The sequence below is a fragment of the Ranitomeya variabilis genome, chromosome 6, assembly GCF_051348905.1.
Source record: "Ranitomeya variabilis isolate aRanVar5 chromosome 6, aRanVar5.hap1, whole genome shotgun sequence".
Classification (NCBI taxonomy): domain Eukaryota; kingdom Metazoa; phylum Chordata; class Amphibia; order Anura; family Dendrobatidae; genus Ranitomeya; species Ranitomeya variabilis.
Genome location: NC_135237.1, coordinates 20,499,949 through 20,515,937, shown reverse-complemented (window position 1 = coordinate 20,515,937; position 15,989 = coordinate 20,499,949). Strand labels below are relative to the sequence as shown.

The 15,989-nt window shown below is 42.5% G+C and overlaps 1 long non-coding RNA gene across 2 annotated transcripts in view; it reads left to right on the top strand.

Annotated features, from left to right (window-relative positions):
• Nucleotides 1–369: 369 nt before the first annotated feature.
• Nucleotides 370–15,989, top strand: part of LOC143781409 (uncharacterized) — a 443,129-nt gene continuing 427,509 nt past the window's right edge. For both annotated transcript variants that reach the window (XR_013216696.1, XR_013216697.1), the window contains exon 1: nucleotides 370–1,541. This is a non-coding gene — a long non-coding RNA (uncharacterized LOC143781409). The remainder of the gene's footprint in view (nucleotides 1,542–15,989) is intronic.

Genomic DNA, 15,989 nt, shown 5'->3' with positions numbered 1-15,989 from the left:
ATAGAAATGACAGAATTACATTTTTTTGCAACTTTGTAATAAAATGCAATATCATCGTATCTACACGAAAATGGTATAAAAAAATCAGCTCAGGAAGCAAAGACTGAGTCCTCACCAGCCCCAGATCCGAAAAATGGAGATGCTACAGGTGTCGGAAAATGGCCACAAACGCAAAAAAAGGTTTTATACAAATTTTGGAACTTTTTTTTACCAATTAAATAAAAAATAAACCCTACATGTTTGGTATCTGCGTAATCGCACTGACCGGCACAATCACATCACCTGGGCAGTTTTACCATATAGTGAACGTGGTAAATTAAAATCCCCCAAAAAACATTGAGGAATTGCACAATTTCACTTTCACCGCATTGCAATATTATTTCCCGTTACCAGTGCACTATATAGTAAAGTCAATGCTGGGATTCAAGAGTACAACTCGTCCCGCAAACAACAAGCCCTGATCCGGCCACATCGATGGGCAGAGAAAGGTAAATTATGGCTCTTGGAAGAAGGGGAGGAAAAAACAAAAACGGAAAAAAAAAAACGAAAATGGCCCAAGGATGAAGAGTTTAATGCAGTTGTGATAAAATCCCTGTTTTCCCTGCTGCAGATCTCTGAATGCTGAGCTCTGTATTATCCTACCCACACCTCTGATTGGCAGCTTCCCGTGTACACTGTGCATAGGCAGAAATCTGCTAATCAGATGGAGGACTACAGGGCATGAGACAGCTAAACCTCAGTGATAATCTCCTGCTGATAAAACACTGATTTTATTGAAATTACAGCACGCAGCCCTGTAAGTGACACATCACTGGAATCAGCGTCTCTGCCCCTACATTAAACTGCTCTCAGATTAGGTGGCAAAAACATCTCCGCAGCACAGATAGTGAGTGAGTGACATGTGTGATAGAAACAATGGACGCCCAGTATTGGCTGTGAGCAGCAACGTCTGATGACCCGTGATGAAAACGGTCATCTGATAATGGCTGACGATGCTCCTTTCCTTTACTAGGTGTGAATGAGGGCTGACTGCGGAGAAGCACAGACATCCCTGCGGTTAGTGGGGGTGAGAACGCCATTGTTTCTCCTGTCTGCGGATCGTCTCCCCTTGTCGCTCACCCATTGTCTACACCATGAAGGTGTTCAGGGTCGGACTGGCCTGGCGGAAATTGCCCGGTGGGCCCCGATGATTGACAGACTGCGCCTTTAAAAGCGCCTCCTAAGGTTATGCAGGGCCGCGCGCACATTTATTGACCGCGGAGAGAGAGACGCTGTCACTGCGTCACGTGATAAGGATTCAGGAGGACGGTGACGTTCTTCGTGGGCGGCGACTCGCACGGCACTCTGCTTTCCTGCAGTCCGGTGCCTTGTTGCTATAGCAGCGGTTGTCAGGTGACCCCTCACTGTGCTGCTCTCTTGTTTCCCGCCCTCCTGTTTCCCGCGCTGTAACTGTCTCCAACTGTGTGATGTCTCCTCCCGGGAAGCGCCGACTACAGCTGGGGCTGCGGCTTATTCTAAAGTGCGACACAGGGTTTTTCTTGGTGAGTGTTCCCAACTATGTGTGTATGTATATGTGTGTGTGTGTGTATATATATATATATATGCCTGTGTGTGTTTGTGTATATATGCCTGTGTGTGTGTGTATATATGCCTGTGTGTGTGTGTATATATGCCTGTGTGTGTGTGTGTGTATATATGCCTGTGTGTGTGTGTGTGTATATATATGCCTGCATGTGTGTGTGTGTATATATGCCTGTGTGTGTGTGCGTATATATGCCTGTGTGTGTATATATATGCCTATGTGTGTGTGTGTGTGTGTGTGTGTGTATATATGCCTGTGTGTGTGTGTGTGTGTATATATGCCTGTGTGTGTATATATATATGCCTATGTGTGTGTGTGTGTGTGTGTGTATATATATGCCTGCATGTGTGTGTGTGTATATATGCCTGTGTGTGTGTGCGTATATATGCCTGTGTGTGTATATATATATGCCTGTGTGTGTGTGTGTGTGTATATGCCTGTGTGTGTGTGTGTGTGTGTATATATGCCTGTGTGTGTATATATATATATGCCTATGTGTGTGTGTGTATATATGCCTGTGTGTGTGTGTATATATGCCTGTGTGTGTATATATGTCTGTGTGTGTATATATGTCTGTGTCTGTGTGTATATATGCCTCTGTGTGTGTATATATGCCTGCATGTGTGTGTGTATATATGCCTCTGTGTGTATATGCGTGTGTGTGTGTGTGTGTGTATATATATGCCTGTGTGTATATGCCTGTGTGTATGTATATAGCACTCACCAGTCTTGACGGCAGGTAATACTTTATTGATACATACTCTTCACGGCTCGGGGGTGCATATTTACAGATGAGTGTGCAGGTAAAACGACGGCCGTTTCGCGCTACTCGAGCGCTTCAACAGGTCTGTGAGGGAACGGACATGACGCTAGGAAGAAATACCTGCCTGGGCAGGCCCTCCCCACGCCGCCCACTCACTGCATGAAAATATATAACACATAAAAACAGTTTAAAAGCAAGTGAAAAAAGACCTTAGCGCCTAATGTAACAACGTTATGTGGTGTGAACCTTATAATATTATTATTAGTAGGAGAGAATGGATCTAACTTCTCGCTATCTCAGTGGACCTGGGTTCATAAATGGTACTAGTGATCCTCTATTGAATCTAGAGCCCTACAAATAAACAGATATTGTACATGAAGCAAAGCACTGAAGAAAATATAGTAATAAGGCTACAGGAAACAACGGAACAGCGTCAAAAAAACCTCATCACCAAATTGTCAAAAAGGCTCCTTAACCCCTTAATCCCATCTGACGTACTATACCGTCGAGGTGGGGTGGGCCTTAATTCCCACCGACGGTATAGTACGTCATACGCGATCGGCCGCGCTCACGGGGGGAGCGCGGCCGATCGCGGCCGGGTGTCGGCTGCATATCGCAGCTGACATCCGGCACTATGTGCCAGGAGCGGTCACGGACCGCCCCCGGCACATTAACCCCCGGCACACCGCGATCAAACATGATCGCGGTGTACCGGCGGTACAGGGAAGCATCGCGCAGGGAGGGGGCTCCCTGCGTGCTTCCCTGAGACGATCGGTACAAGGTGATGTACTCACCTCGTACCGAACGTCTTCTCCCTGCAGGCCCCGGATCCAAAATGGCCGAGGGGCTGTATCCGGGTCCTGCAGGGAGCACTTCCGGGTCGGAGCAGGCTGCAGATGAAAGCTGCAGCCTGCTCCGATGAAAGTATGATCGCGGATCTGATAGAGTGCTGTGCACACTATCAGATCTGCGATCTGTGATGTCCCCCCCTGGGACAAAGTAAAAAAGTAAAAAAAAAAATTTCCACATGTGTAAAAAAAAAAAAAAAAATTCCTAAATAAATAATACAAAAAAAAAAAATATTATTCCCATAAATACATTTCTTTATCTAAAAAAAACAAACAAAAACAATAAAAGTACACATATTTAGTATCGCCGCGTCCGTAACGACCCAACCTATAAAACTGGCCCACTAGTTAACCCCTTCAGTAAACACGGTAAGAAAAAAAAAAAAAAAACGAGGCAAAAAACAACGCTTTATTACCATACCGCCGAACAAAAAGTGGAATAACACGCGATCAAAAAGACGGATATAAATAACCATGTTACCGCTGAAAACGTCATCTTGTCCCGCAAAAAACGAGCCGCCATACAGCATCATCAGCAAAAAAATAAAAAAGTTATAGTCCTCAGAATAAAGCGATGCCAAAATAATTATTTTTTCTATAAAATAGTTTTTATCGTATAAAAGCGTCAAAACATAAAAAAATGATATAAATGAGGTATCGCTGTAATCGTACTGACCCGACGAATAAAACTGCTTTATCAATTTTACCAAGCGCAGAACGGTATAAACGCCTCTCCCAAAAGAAATTCATGAATAGCTGGTTTTTGGTTATTCTGCCTCACAAAAATCGGAATAAAAAGTGATAAAAAATGGTCACGTGTCCGAAAATGTTACCAATAAAAACGTCAACTCGTCCCGCAAAAAACAAGACCTCACATGACTTCTGTGGACCAAAATGTGGAAAAATTATAGGTCTCAAAATGTGGAGACGCAAAAACTTTTTTGCTATAAAAAGCGTCTTTTAGTCTGGTTTCACACTTGCGTTTTTATCTGCATGCGTTTTTTAAAAAAACAGCATGTGTGAAAAAATGCATGTAAACGCGGTAAAACGCATGCGTTTTTATAGAAAAACACAAGAAAACAAGAAAAAAACAAAAAACCCTAACCCCACCCCTAACCTGAAATACGTGGCACTGAAATATACGTTTATATACGTATATACGTATATAAGTGCCACGATATTTCAGTGGCCACGTATATAAGTGCCACGTATTTAAGTGCCACGTATTTAAGTGCCACGTATTTAAGTGCCACGTATTTAAGTGCCACGTATTTAAGTGCCACGTATTTAAGTGCCACGTATTTAAGTGCCACGTATTTAAGTGCCACGTATTTACGTGCCACGTATTTTTCAGTGCCTGAAATACGTGGCACTGAAATACGTGGCACTGAAATACGTGGCACTGAAATATCGTGGCACTGAAATATCGTGGCACTGAAGTATTTACGTGCCACGTATTTTTCAGTGCCTGAAATACGTGGCACTGAAATACGTGGCACTGAAATACGTGGCACTGAAATATCGTGGCACTGAAATATCGTGGCACTGAAGTATTTACGTGCCACGTATTTTTCAGTGCCTGAAATACGTGGCACTGAAATACGTGGCACTGAAATATCGTGGGACTGAAATACGTGGCACTGAAATATCGTGGCACTGAAATATCATGGCACTGAAGTATTTACGTGCCACGTATTTTTCAGTGCCTGAAATACGTGGCACTGAAATACGTGGCACTGAAATACGTGGCACTGAAATACGTGGCACTGAAATACGTGGCACTGAAATACGTGGCACTTAAATACGTGGCACTTAAATACGTGGCACTTAAATACGTGGCACTTATATACGTGGCACTTATATACGTGGCACTTATATACGTGGCACTTATATACGTGGCACTTATATACATGGCACTTATATACGTGGCACTTATATACGTGGCACTTATGACTGTCAGAAAATGTTCAGTAAACGGTTAGGGGTGAGGTTAGGGGTAGGGTTTCAGGTAGAATTGGGGAGTTTCCACTGTTCAGGCACATCAGGGGCTCTCCAAACGCGACATGGCGTCCAATCTCAATTCCAGCCAATTCTGCGTTGAAAAAGTAAAACAGTGCTCCTTCCCTTCCGAGCTCTCCCGTGCGTCCAAAAAGGGGTTTACCCCAACATATGGGGTATCAGCGTACTAGGGACAAATTGAACAACAACTTCTGGGGTCCAAGTTCTCTTGTTATCCTTGGGAAAATAAAAATTTGGGGGGCTAAAAATCATTTTTGTGGGAAAAAAAATATGTTTTATTTTCACGGCTCTGCGTTGTAAACTGTAGTGAAACACTTGGGGGTTCAAAGTTCTCACAACACATCTAGATAAGTTCCTTGGGAGGTCTAGTTTCCAATATGGGGTCACTTGTGGGGGGTTTGTACTATTTGGGTACATCAGGGGCTCTGCAAATGCAACGTGACGCCTGCAGACCAATCCATTTAAGTCTGCATTCCAAATGGCGCTCCTTCCCTTCCGAGCTCTGTCATGCGCCCAAACAGTGGTTCCCCCCCACATAGGGGGTATCAGCGTACTCAGGACAAATTGGACAACAACTTTTAGGGTCCAATTTATCCTGATACCCTTGTGAAAATACAAAACTGGGGGCTAAAAAATCATTTTTGTGAAAAAAAAAAAAAAAAATTTATTTTCACGGCTCTGCGTTATAAACTGTAGTGAAACACTTGGGGGTTCAAAGTTCTCACAACACATCTAGATAAGTTCCTTGGGGGGTCTAGTTTCCAATATGGGGTCACTTGTGGGGGGTTTGTACTGTTTGGGTACATCAGGGGCTCTGCAAATGCAACGTGACGCCTGCAGACCAATCCATTTAAGTCTGCATTCCAAATGGCGCTCCTTCCCTTCCGAGCTCTGTCATGCGCCCAAACAGTGGTTCCCCCCCACATAGGGGGTATCAGCGTACTCAGGACAAATTGGACAACAACTTTTAGGGTCCAATTTATCCTGATACCCTTGTGAAAATACAAAACTGGGGGCTAAAAAATCATTTTTGTGAAAAAAAAAAATAATTTTTATTTTCACGGCTCTGCGTTATAAACTGTAGTGAAACACTTGGGGGTTCAAAGTTCTCACAACACATCTAGATAAGTTCCTTGGGGGGTCTAGTTTCCAATATGGGGTCACTTGTGGGGGGTTTGTACTGTTTGGGTACATCAGGGGCTCTGCAAATGCAACGTGACGCCTGCAGACCAATCCATTTAAGTCTGCATTCCAAATGGCGCTCCTTCCCTTCCGAGCTCTGTCATGCGCCCAAACAGTGGTTCCCCCCCACATAGGGGGTATCAGCGTACTCAGGACAAATTGGACAACAACTTTTAGGGTCCAATTTATCCTGATACCCTTGTGAAAATACAAAACTGGGGGCTAAATTTCATTTTTGTGAAAAAAAAAAATAATTTTTATTTTCACGGCTCTGCGTTATAAACTGTAGTGAAACACTTGGGGGTTCAAAGCTCTCAAAACACATCTAGATAAGTTCCTTAGGGGGTCTACTTTCCAAAATGGTGTCACTTGTGGGGGGGTTTAATGTTTAGGCACATCAGGGGCTCTCCAAACGCAACATGGCATCCCATCTTAATTCCAGTCAATTTTGCATTGAAAAGTAAAATAGCGCTTCTTCCCTTCTGAGCTCTGCTATGCGCCCAAACAATGGTTTACACCCACATATGGGGTATCGTCGTACTCAGGACAAATTGCACAACAATTTTTGGGGTCCAATTTCTTCTCTTACCCTTGGGAAAATAAAAAATTGGGGGTGAAAAGATCATTTTTGTGAAAAAATATGATTTTTTATTTTTACGGCTCTGCATTATAAACTTCTGTAAAGCACTTGTTGGGTCAAAGTGCTCACCACACATCTAGATAAGTTCCTTAGGGGGTCTACTTTCCAAAATGGTGTCACTTGTTAGGGGTTTCAATGTTTAGGCACATCAAGGGCTCTCTAAATGCAACATGGCGTCCCATCTCAATTCCAGTCAATTTTGCATTGAAAAGTCAAATGGCGCTCCTTCCCTTCCGAGCTCTGCCCTGCGCCCAAACAATGGTTTACACCCACATATGGGGTATCAGCGTACTCAGGACAAATTGCACAACAATTTTTGGGGTCCAATTTCTTCTCTCACCCTTGGGAAAATAAAAAATTGGGGGTGAAAAGATCATTTTTGTGAAAAAATATGATTTTTATTTTTACGGCTCTGCATTATAAACTTCTGTAAAGCACTTGTTGGGTCAAAGTGCTCACCACACATCTAGATAAGTTCCTTAGGGGGTCTACTTTCCAAAATGGTGTCACTTGTTAGGGGTTTCAATGTTTAGGCACATCAGGGGCTCTCCAAATGCAACATGGCGTCCCATCTCAATTCCAGTCAATTTTGCATTGAAAAGTCAAATGGCGCTCCTTTGCTTCCAAGCTCTGCCATGCGCCCAAACTGTGGTTTACCCCCACATATGGGGTATCAGCGTACTCAGGACAAATTGTACAACAACTTTTGGGGTCTATTTTCTCCTGTTACCCTTGGTAAAATAAAACAAATTGGAGCTGAAATAAATTTTGTGTGAAAAAAAGTTAAATGTTCATTTTTATTTAAACATTCCAAAAATTCCTGTGAAACACCTGAAGGGTTAATAAACTTCTTGAAAGTGGTTTTGAGTACCTTGAGGGGTGCAGTTTTTAGAATGGTGTCACACTTGGGTATTTTCTATCATATAGACCCGTCAAAATGACTTCAAATGAGATGTGGTCCCTAAAAAAAAATGGTGTTGTAAAAATGAGAAATTGCTGGTCAACTTTTAACCCTTATAACTCCGTCACAAAAAAAAATGTTGGTTCCAAAATTGTGCTGATGTAAAGTAGACATGTGGGAAATGTTATTTATTAAGTATTTTGTGTGACATATGTCTGTGATTTAAGGGCATAAAAATTCAAAGTTGGAAAATTGCGAAATTTTCAAAATTTTCGCCAAATATTCGTTTTTTTCACAAATAAACGCAAGTTATATCGAAGAAATTTTACCACTAACATGAAGTACAATATGTCACGAGAAAACAATGTCAGAATCGCCAAGATCCGTTGAAGCGTTCCAGAGTTATAACCTCATAAAGGGACAGTGGTCAGAATTGTAAAAATTGGCCTGGTCATTAACGTGCAAACCACCCTCGGGGCTTAAGGGGTTAAAGGACCTACGATCTAAACCGGACTTACAACCCAAAGCGCAGACCTACTAAATGCTATGGCCTAATATTATAGGTATAATGGTGGAAACAAAAAAACAACGTGAAGCAGGGCAATGTGTACATCTGTTGTGCTATACTCGTAAGAGTCTAGCGACCCCCACCATTATATATGGTTTAAATAATAGATCTACAAAATGAATAGTCTATAAAAAAAATAGACATATCCAATTTCTCGTTTAGACCTAAGGGGCCCATTGCTCCTGTTTTCATTATCCACCTAGCCTCTTTCCTCAAAAGCTGGTTGTGGAGATCTCCCGCTCTCTCAGATTTTGATACCCTTTCAATGCCAGCAAAAGACATGACTCTAGGATTGCTTCCATGGGCTTCCCGGATGTGGTTGATTAGTCTAGGTACCCCTTTACCTGATGTAATAGATGTAAAATGTTCCCTGAATCGTATGTACAGGGACCGGATGGTTTTACCGATATAGAAGCGTCCACATGGACAAAAAAGCACATAAACGACGTAATCTGATTTACAAGATATAAAATGAGTAACTCGGTGGGTAATGGGACCTATCTTTAGGGTCTGTTGCGTTGTGTGATATTCACAATATGGACAATGTCCACAGTGAAAATTACCTTTTGGGATACTTTTTTGTAACCAGTTGTCGGTTTTCTCTCGTGTAATACGATTCCGCACTAATAAATCTCTAATCGTTGTACTACGCGTATTAGAAATTAGGGGCCTCTAACCACCATGCTGGCTAGATCTTTATCTTTTTCTAACACATGCCAGTTTTTCCTGATGGCCGCTCGAATATGTTGGTCCATAGGGCCATATTGGAAACAAAATGTGAATTTTTTATCTATTTTATCTCTTACTACATGACTGTTGCTGCCACTACCTTCATTTAGCCTACATACCGCATCTTGCCACACTTTGTGTGGATAACCTCTTTCTCTGAGTCTCTGACCCAATTCACCTGCTTGTACCTCAAATCCCTTTTGGGTATTGTTGGCTCTTCGTGTTCTTAAAAGTTGGCTGTATGGTAGTGAACGTTTCGTATTAACGGGATGGTAGCTATCCTAATGCATGACTGCATTAGTGGCTATTGGTTTGCGGTATAATGAGGTGCATATTTCCCCTTCCTCTATGTTCAAAGACACGTCTAAAAAATTAAGTTGGGATCCCCCAAAAGATGACATGAAGGACATACCCATCGTATTTTTATTAAGATGGCCGATAAAATCTACAAAATTGTCTTCCGACCCATCCCAAACAAAGAACAGGTCATCAACATATCTAAGATATAATTTGATATGTTTTAGAAATGGATTTGCCCTGCTTCACGTTGTTTTTTTGTTTCCACCATTATACCTGTAATATTATGCCATAGCATTTAGTAGGTCTGCGCTTTGGGTTGTAAGTCCGGTTTAGATCGTAGGTCCTTTAAGGAGCCTTTTTGACAATTTGGTGATGAGGTTTTTTTGACGCTGTTCCGTTGTTTCCTGTATCCTTATTACTATATTTTCTTCAGTGCTTTGCTTCATGTACAATATCTGTTTATTTGTAGGGCTCTAGATTCAATAGAGGATCACTAGTACCATTTATGAACCCAGGTCCACTGAGATAGCGAGGAGATAGATCCATTCTCTCCTACTAATAATCTAATATATAAAGCTGAATGTGTGTGTGTGTGTATGTATGTATGTATGTATGTCCGGGATTGGCATCTGAACCGTAGCAGCTACAGCCACAAAATTTTGCACAGTCACACGTCTGGACCCCGAGAGCGTCATAGGCTATGTTGTGAGGTGAAATTTTAACCCCGCGCTTTCCAATTCACCAAACAATTTTGCCCCTATCTACATAATGGGGAAAAAGTGAAAGGAAAAGTGTTGGAGGCGTCGCAGCTACAGGCACAAAATTTTGCACAGTCACACGTCTGGACCCTGAGAGCGTCAAAGCTATATTGTGAGGTGAAATTTTAACCCCGCGCTTTCCAATTCACCAAACAATTTTGCCCCTATCTACATAATGGGGAAAAAATGAAAGGAAAAGTGTTGGAGGCAAATTAACAGCTGCCAGATGTGAACAAGGGGGACTTAAAGAATGACAGCGATGGCACCAAAGAGTATATACTGTACAGTTGCTAAGGTGGGGCCCCAACATGGGATAATCACACCACCACGGGGATATGAACACACACACAAAATGCGCCACACACTACCACGTGCTCGAACACATATACCACTCTCAGTGCACATTTCACCACACATACACCAACCTCGCCACATAAAAGTAGAAACACAAAAGTCGCCGCTCAAAACTCGCCACGCGCAAAACTCTCCACATGCAAAACTCGCCACACGTGCAAAACTCGCCACACGCAAAACTTGCACACGCAGAAAAATTGCCACACGCAGAAAAATTGCCACATGCACAAAAGTTGCAACACATGCAAAAGTTGCCTCACACAAAACTTGCACATACTCAAAAGGCACCACACATAAAACTCGCCACGCGCAAAACTCGCCATGCGCAAAACTTGCTGCACACAACTTGCTACACTAACCTGTCACATGCAACTCGACACACAAAAAGTTGCTACACGCATGTCGCCACACAAAACTCATCTCACAAAAGTCCCTACATGCATGTCGCCACACGCAACTCAACACACACAACTTGACACACGAAACTCGCCCTAAAACACACACAAGTCTGGTATCCTTCAAAAATAAAAATCTGATTAATAAGCAGACAAACTACAAGAGCAACAAATGTACCATATAGGAATCCGGCAGCTGTCAGTCACATGACCAGTCTATTATGTGTATGTGTGAGCTAATATATACTGCCAGGGGGTGGGCTTACTGTTGGCTGGGGATTTATCAGGCTGCCATTTTAGCTTACAAATACTGAGGTAAAAATACTGACCAAATAACGTGTGAACGAGGGCTAATACAGGAGGAGATGACATACAGCTATATACTATATACAGGAGATGACACACAGGTATATACTATTTACAGGGGAGATGACACACAGGTATATACTATATACAGGAGGAGATGACACACAGATATATACTATATACAGGAGAGATGACACACAGGTATATACTATATAGAGGAGGAGATGACATACAGGTACATACTACATACAGGAGGAGATGACATACAGGTATATACTATATACAGGAGGAGATGACACACAGGTATATACTATATACAGGAGCAGATTACCTACAGGTATATACTATATACAGGAGAGATGACACACAGGTATATACTATATAGAGGAGGAGATGACATACAGGTACATACTACATACAGGAGGAGATGACATACAGGTATATACTATATACAGGAGGAGATGACACACAGGTATATACTATATACAGGAGCAGATTACCTACAGGTATATAGTATATACAGGAGGAGATGACACAGGTATATGCTATGTATAGGAGGAGATGACATACAGGTATATACTATATACAGGAGATGACACACAGATATATACTATATATAGGTGAGATGACACACAGGTATATACTATATACAGGAGATTACATACAGGTATATCTAATATATAAAGCTGAATGTGTGTATGTATGTATGTGTGTATGTCCGGGATTGGCATCTGTACCGTCGCAGCTACAGCCACAAAATTTTGCACAGTCACACGTCTGGACCCCGAGAGCGTCATAGGCTATGTTGTGAGGTGAAATTTTAACCCCGCGCGTTCCAATTCACCAAACAATTTTGCTCCTATCTACATAATGGGGAAAAAGTGAAGGGAAAAGTGTTGGAGGAAAATTGACAGCTGCCAGATGTGAACAATGAGGACTTAAAGAATGAGAGCGATGGCGACAAAGAGTATATACCGTACAGTTGCTAAGGTGGGGCCCCGACATGGGATACTCACCACACACGGGGATATGAACACAAACACAAAATGCGCCACACACTACCACGTGCTTGAACACATATACCACCCTCAGCACACATTTCACCACACACACACACCAACCTCGCCACATAAAAGTCGAAACACAAAAGTCACCACTCAAAACTCGCTACATGCAAAACTCGCCATATGCAAAACTAGGCTCACGCAAAACTCGCCACACGTGCAAAACTCACCTCATGGAAAACTCACCTCATGCAAAACTTGCACACACAGAAAAATTGCCACATGTACAAAAGTTGCACCACATGCAAAAGTTGCCTCACACAAAACTTGCACATACTCAAAATGCACCACACATAAAACTCGCCACGCGCAAAACTCGCCATGCACAAATCTTGCTGCACACAACTTGCTACACTAACCTGTCACATGCAACTCAACACACAAAATGTTGCTACACGCATGTCGCCACACAAAACTCATCTCACAAAAGTCGCTACATGCATGTCGCCACACGCAACTCAACACACACAACTTGACACATAAAACTCGCCCTAAAACACACACAAGTCTGGTATTGTCCTTCAAAAATAAAAATCTGATTAATAAGCAAACTACAAGAGCAACAAATGTACCATATAGGAAATACGGCAGCTGTCAGTCACATGACCTGTCTATTATGTGTATGTGTGAGCTAATATATACTGCCAGGGGGGAGGGCTTCCTGTTGGCTGGGGATTTATCAGGCTGCCAATAGCAACCAATCACAGCTCAGCTTCTATTTTGCTACAGTTAATTAACCTGAGCTCTGATTGGTTAATATAGGCAACAAAGACATTCTCAGTATAACAAAGCTAATATATGTTGTGAAATGCTTCTATTTGCTTAGTTTTTGCCTTTTAATAATTACATTTCTATCTATTTGTTTTGTGGTTTTTGTGTGCAGAATAAATTTTTGTTAACACATTCTATTTTGCTAACAGCAGTCATTAACCCGGGCGAAGCCGGGTAGTACAGCTAGTAATATTATAAGGTTCACACCACATAATGTTGTTACAATAGGTGCTAAGGTCTTTTTTCACTTGCTTTTAAACTGTTTTTATGTGTTATATATTTTCATGCAGTGAGTGTGGGGCGTGGAGAGGGCCTGCCCAGGCAGGTATTTCTTCCCTCACAGACCTGTTGAAGCGCTCGAGTAGCGCGAAACGGCCGTCGTTTTACCTGCACACTCATCTGTAAATATGCACCCCCGAGCCGTGAAGAGTATGTATCAATAAAGTATTACCTGCCGTCAAGACTGGTGAGTGCTGCCGTTTCTTCTCCTGCTTGGATCATTGCATTGTTATATCTTCTTGGTGAGAGCATCCGAGGTCTTGTTGTCCGGCTGAAATCAATGCTTGCTGAGTCCGTTGTGTCGGCTCTGACGTCCTGGTGGTGCGGTCAGCTGTATCTTGTTTTATGTATATATGCCTGTGTGTGTGCTTATATATGCCTGTGTGTGTGCTTATATATGCCTGTGTGTGTGCGTATATATGCCTGTGTGTGCGTATATATGCCTGTGTGTGTGCGTATATATGCCTGTGTGTGTGTGTGCGTATATATGCCTGTGTGTGTGTGCGTATATATGCCTGTGTGTGTGTGTGTGTATATATGCCTGTGTGTGTGTGTGTATATATGCCTGTGTGTGTGTGTGTATATATGCCTGTGTGTGTGTGTATATATGCCTGTGTGTGTGTGTGTATATATGCCTGTGTGTGTGTGTATATATGCCTGTGTGTGCGTATATTTGCCTGTGTGTGTGTGTATACATGTCTGTGTGTGTATATATGCCTGTGTGTGTGTATATATGCCTGTGTGTGTGTATATATGCCTATATGTATATATGCCTGTGTGTGTGTGTGTGTATATATGCCTATGTGTATATATGCCTGTGTGTGTGTACTTGTCTGAGTGTGAATTTTTAGGCGCGTCTCTGTGTGTATGAGCATGTCTGTGTGTTTACGTGTGCCTTTTTGTGTGTGTAAGTGCGCTTGCCTGCTTGTATATTTGTGTCCCCATTTCTGCATGTGTGTGTCTGCGAGTGCATGTCTGCACACGTGTGTACGTGTCTTGGTGTGTATATGTTCTTCTGCATGTCTGTGTGTCTTTGTGCTCTTCCAAAGATTTATTATAATTGGGGAGAGATAGCGGAAGACATTTTAGGAGTCAGTATGGGGATAATGTGTGAAGAAACAGTATGGTTAATGGGTGATGTCTTTTGCGAGCTTCATCTAAAAACCGTCTGGGGTCCTTACATATATTTAACCTGTCTGGTAGATTTGTACCCTTATAATGAATAGAAATATTATTTTCTTTCTTATATGCATTAGTTTGTTCTTTTTTGTTTGTTCATTCTATTAAGTTTCTTTTTGGAGTGGTTTTTTTTTTATGCCGTTGTGGTTGGCATCCTATAGGTGCCTGTTTAATATGACTATATATGTCTACATGGGGTAGATATTCTTATGAGGCACTTAGGTATGTGAGCTTTATAGGTGTCTGTTACCGGATGCAGGCTCCTGTGTTGATGCTGGATGTTCCACCGATACAACTCTATTGCTTTGTACTGTATGCGCCTCTATGTAGAGAGTGAGTGTGCACAGTTCTATGATTGACATTATGTAGATCTTGCTCCTCTTACTCCGTCCTCCTATTTAGCATCTCCCGGGTGTGTGTGATGCTATTTGAGCCTACGCATGCGCGGTTTGATCAAGCTGTGGAATATGCAGCTCCCGTAATGTGCGCGCCGCCCTGGATCTGTGTTGGGCGGGCGTCGTATCTGGACGCATGCGCGGTGTGTTCTAGTGACTGAGGGTGATTCCCTCAATATGCGCACCGCTTTACTGGGAACGTCATGCGAGGCGTCTGGAACGCTGATGCGCTCCAGTGACGCACTTCCGGGTGCGCGGCTAGGGGGCGTGGTCTGTCTCCACGTGGAGCAGACAGACCGATATATAACATGGCAACGGTATGGATGGCGCTCCTGCACCTTTACATGTTTGTGGCATTGCTCCATGTCCCCTGATGAACCCCCAGGATTCCCACGGGGGTGGGGGGGGGGGGAAACGCGTCGGGCAGAATAGGGAGGATATCCCGGCAGGAGACCAACGGAGCTGTATGATTGCATGACCACCCACAACGCCTCTGGGATGCAGATGAGTAGAAGCGTTTACTACAGTATTGAACTATGGGCTGGTTTCTGTACGGTTTTCTAACCTGCTCTGGTGGTCCCCTGGTTGTGGTTGGGATGTCTCTGTGCTGTTGTGGGCCGCTGTCCTATTGAGAACATTGAATATCTGGGAGTCATTTGACCAATTGAAAACTTTGGCTATACATAACTACATGTTTACTTAAAAATACAAATATGGGATGGAGTGGCCCGTTGATATTTTTTGGATAAACGAGACATTGGTTTTATATTTCTACCCAATAATTGTGATTTTTCTACTACCTATTAGGGACCTTTTTGTCTGGTAGCAAATAACAATTTTGTTTTTTTTGCTTTTTTCTATTCTAATTTTTGCATATTTTTTTTTTTTTTTTCTTTTTTTTCATTTTTTTCTGGGTATTAGTAATTAGTAGGTCTCCTTTAGGGAACACAGGGTTG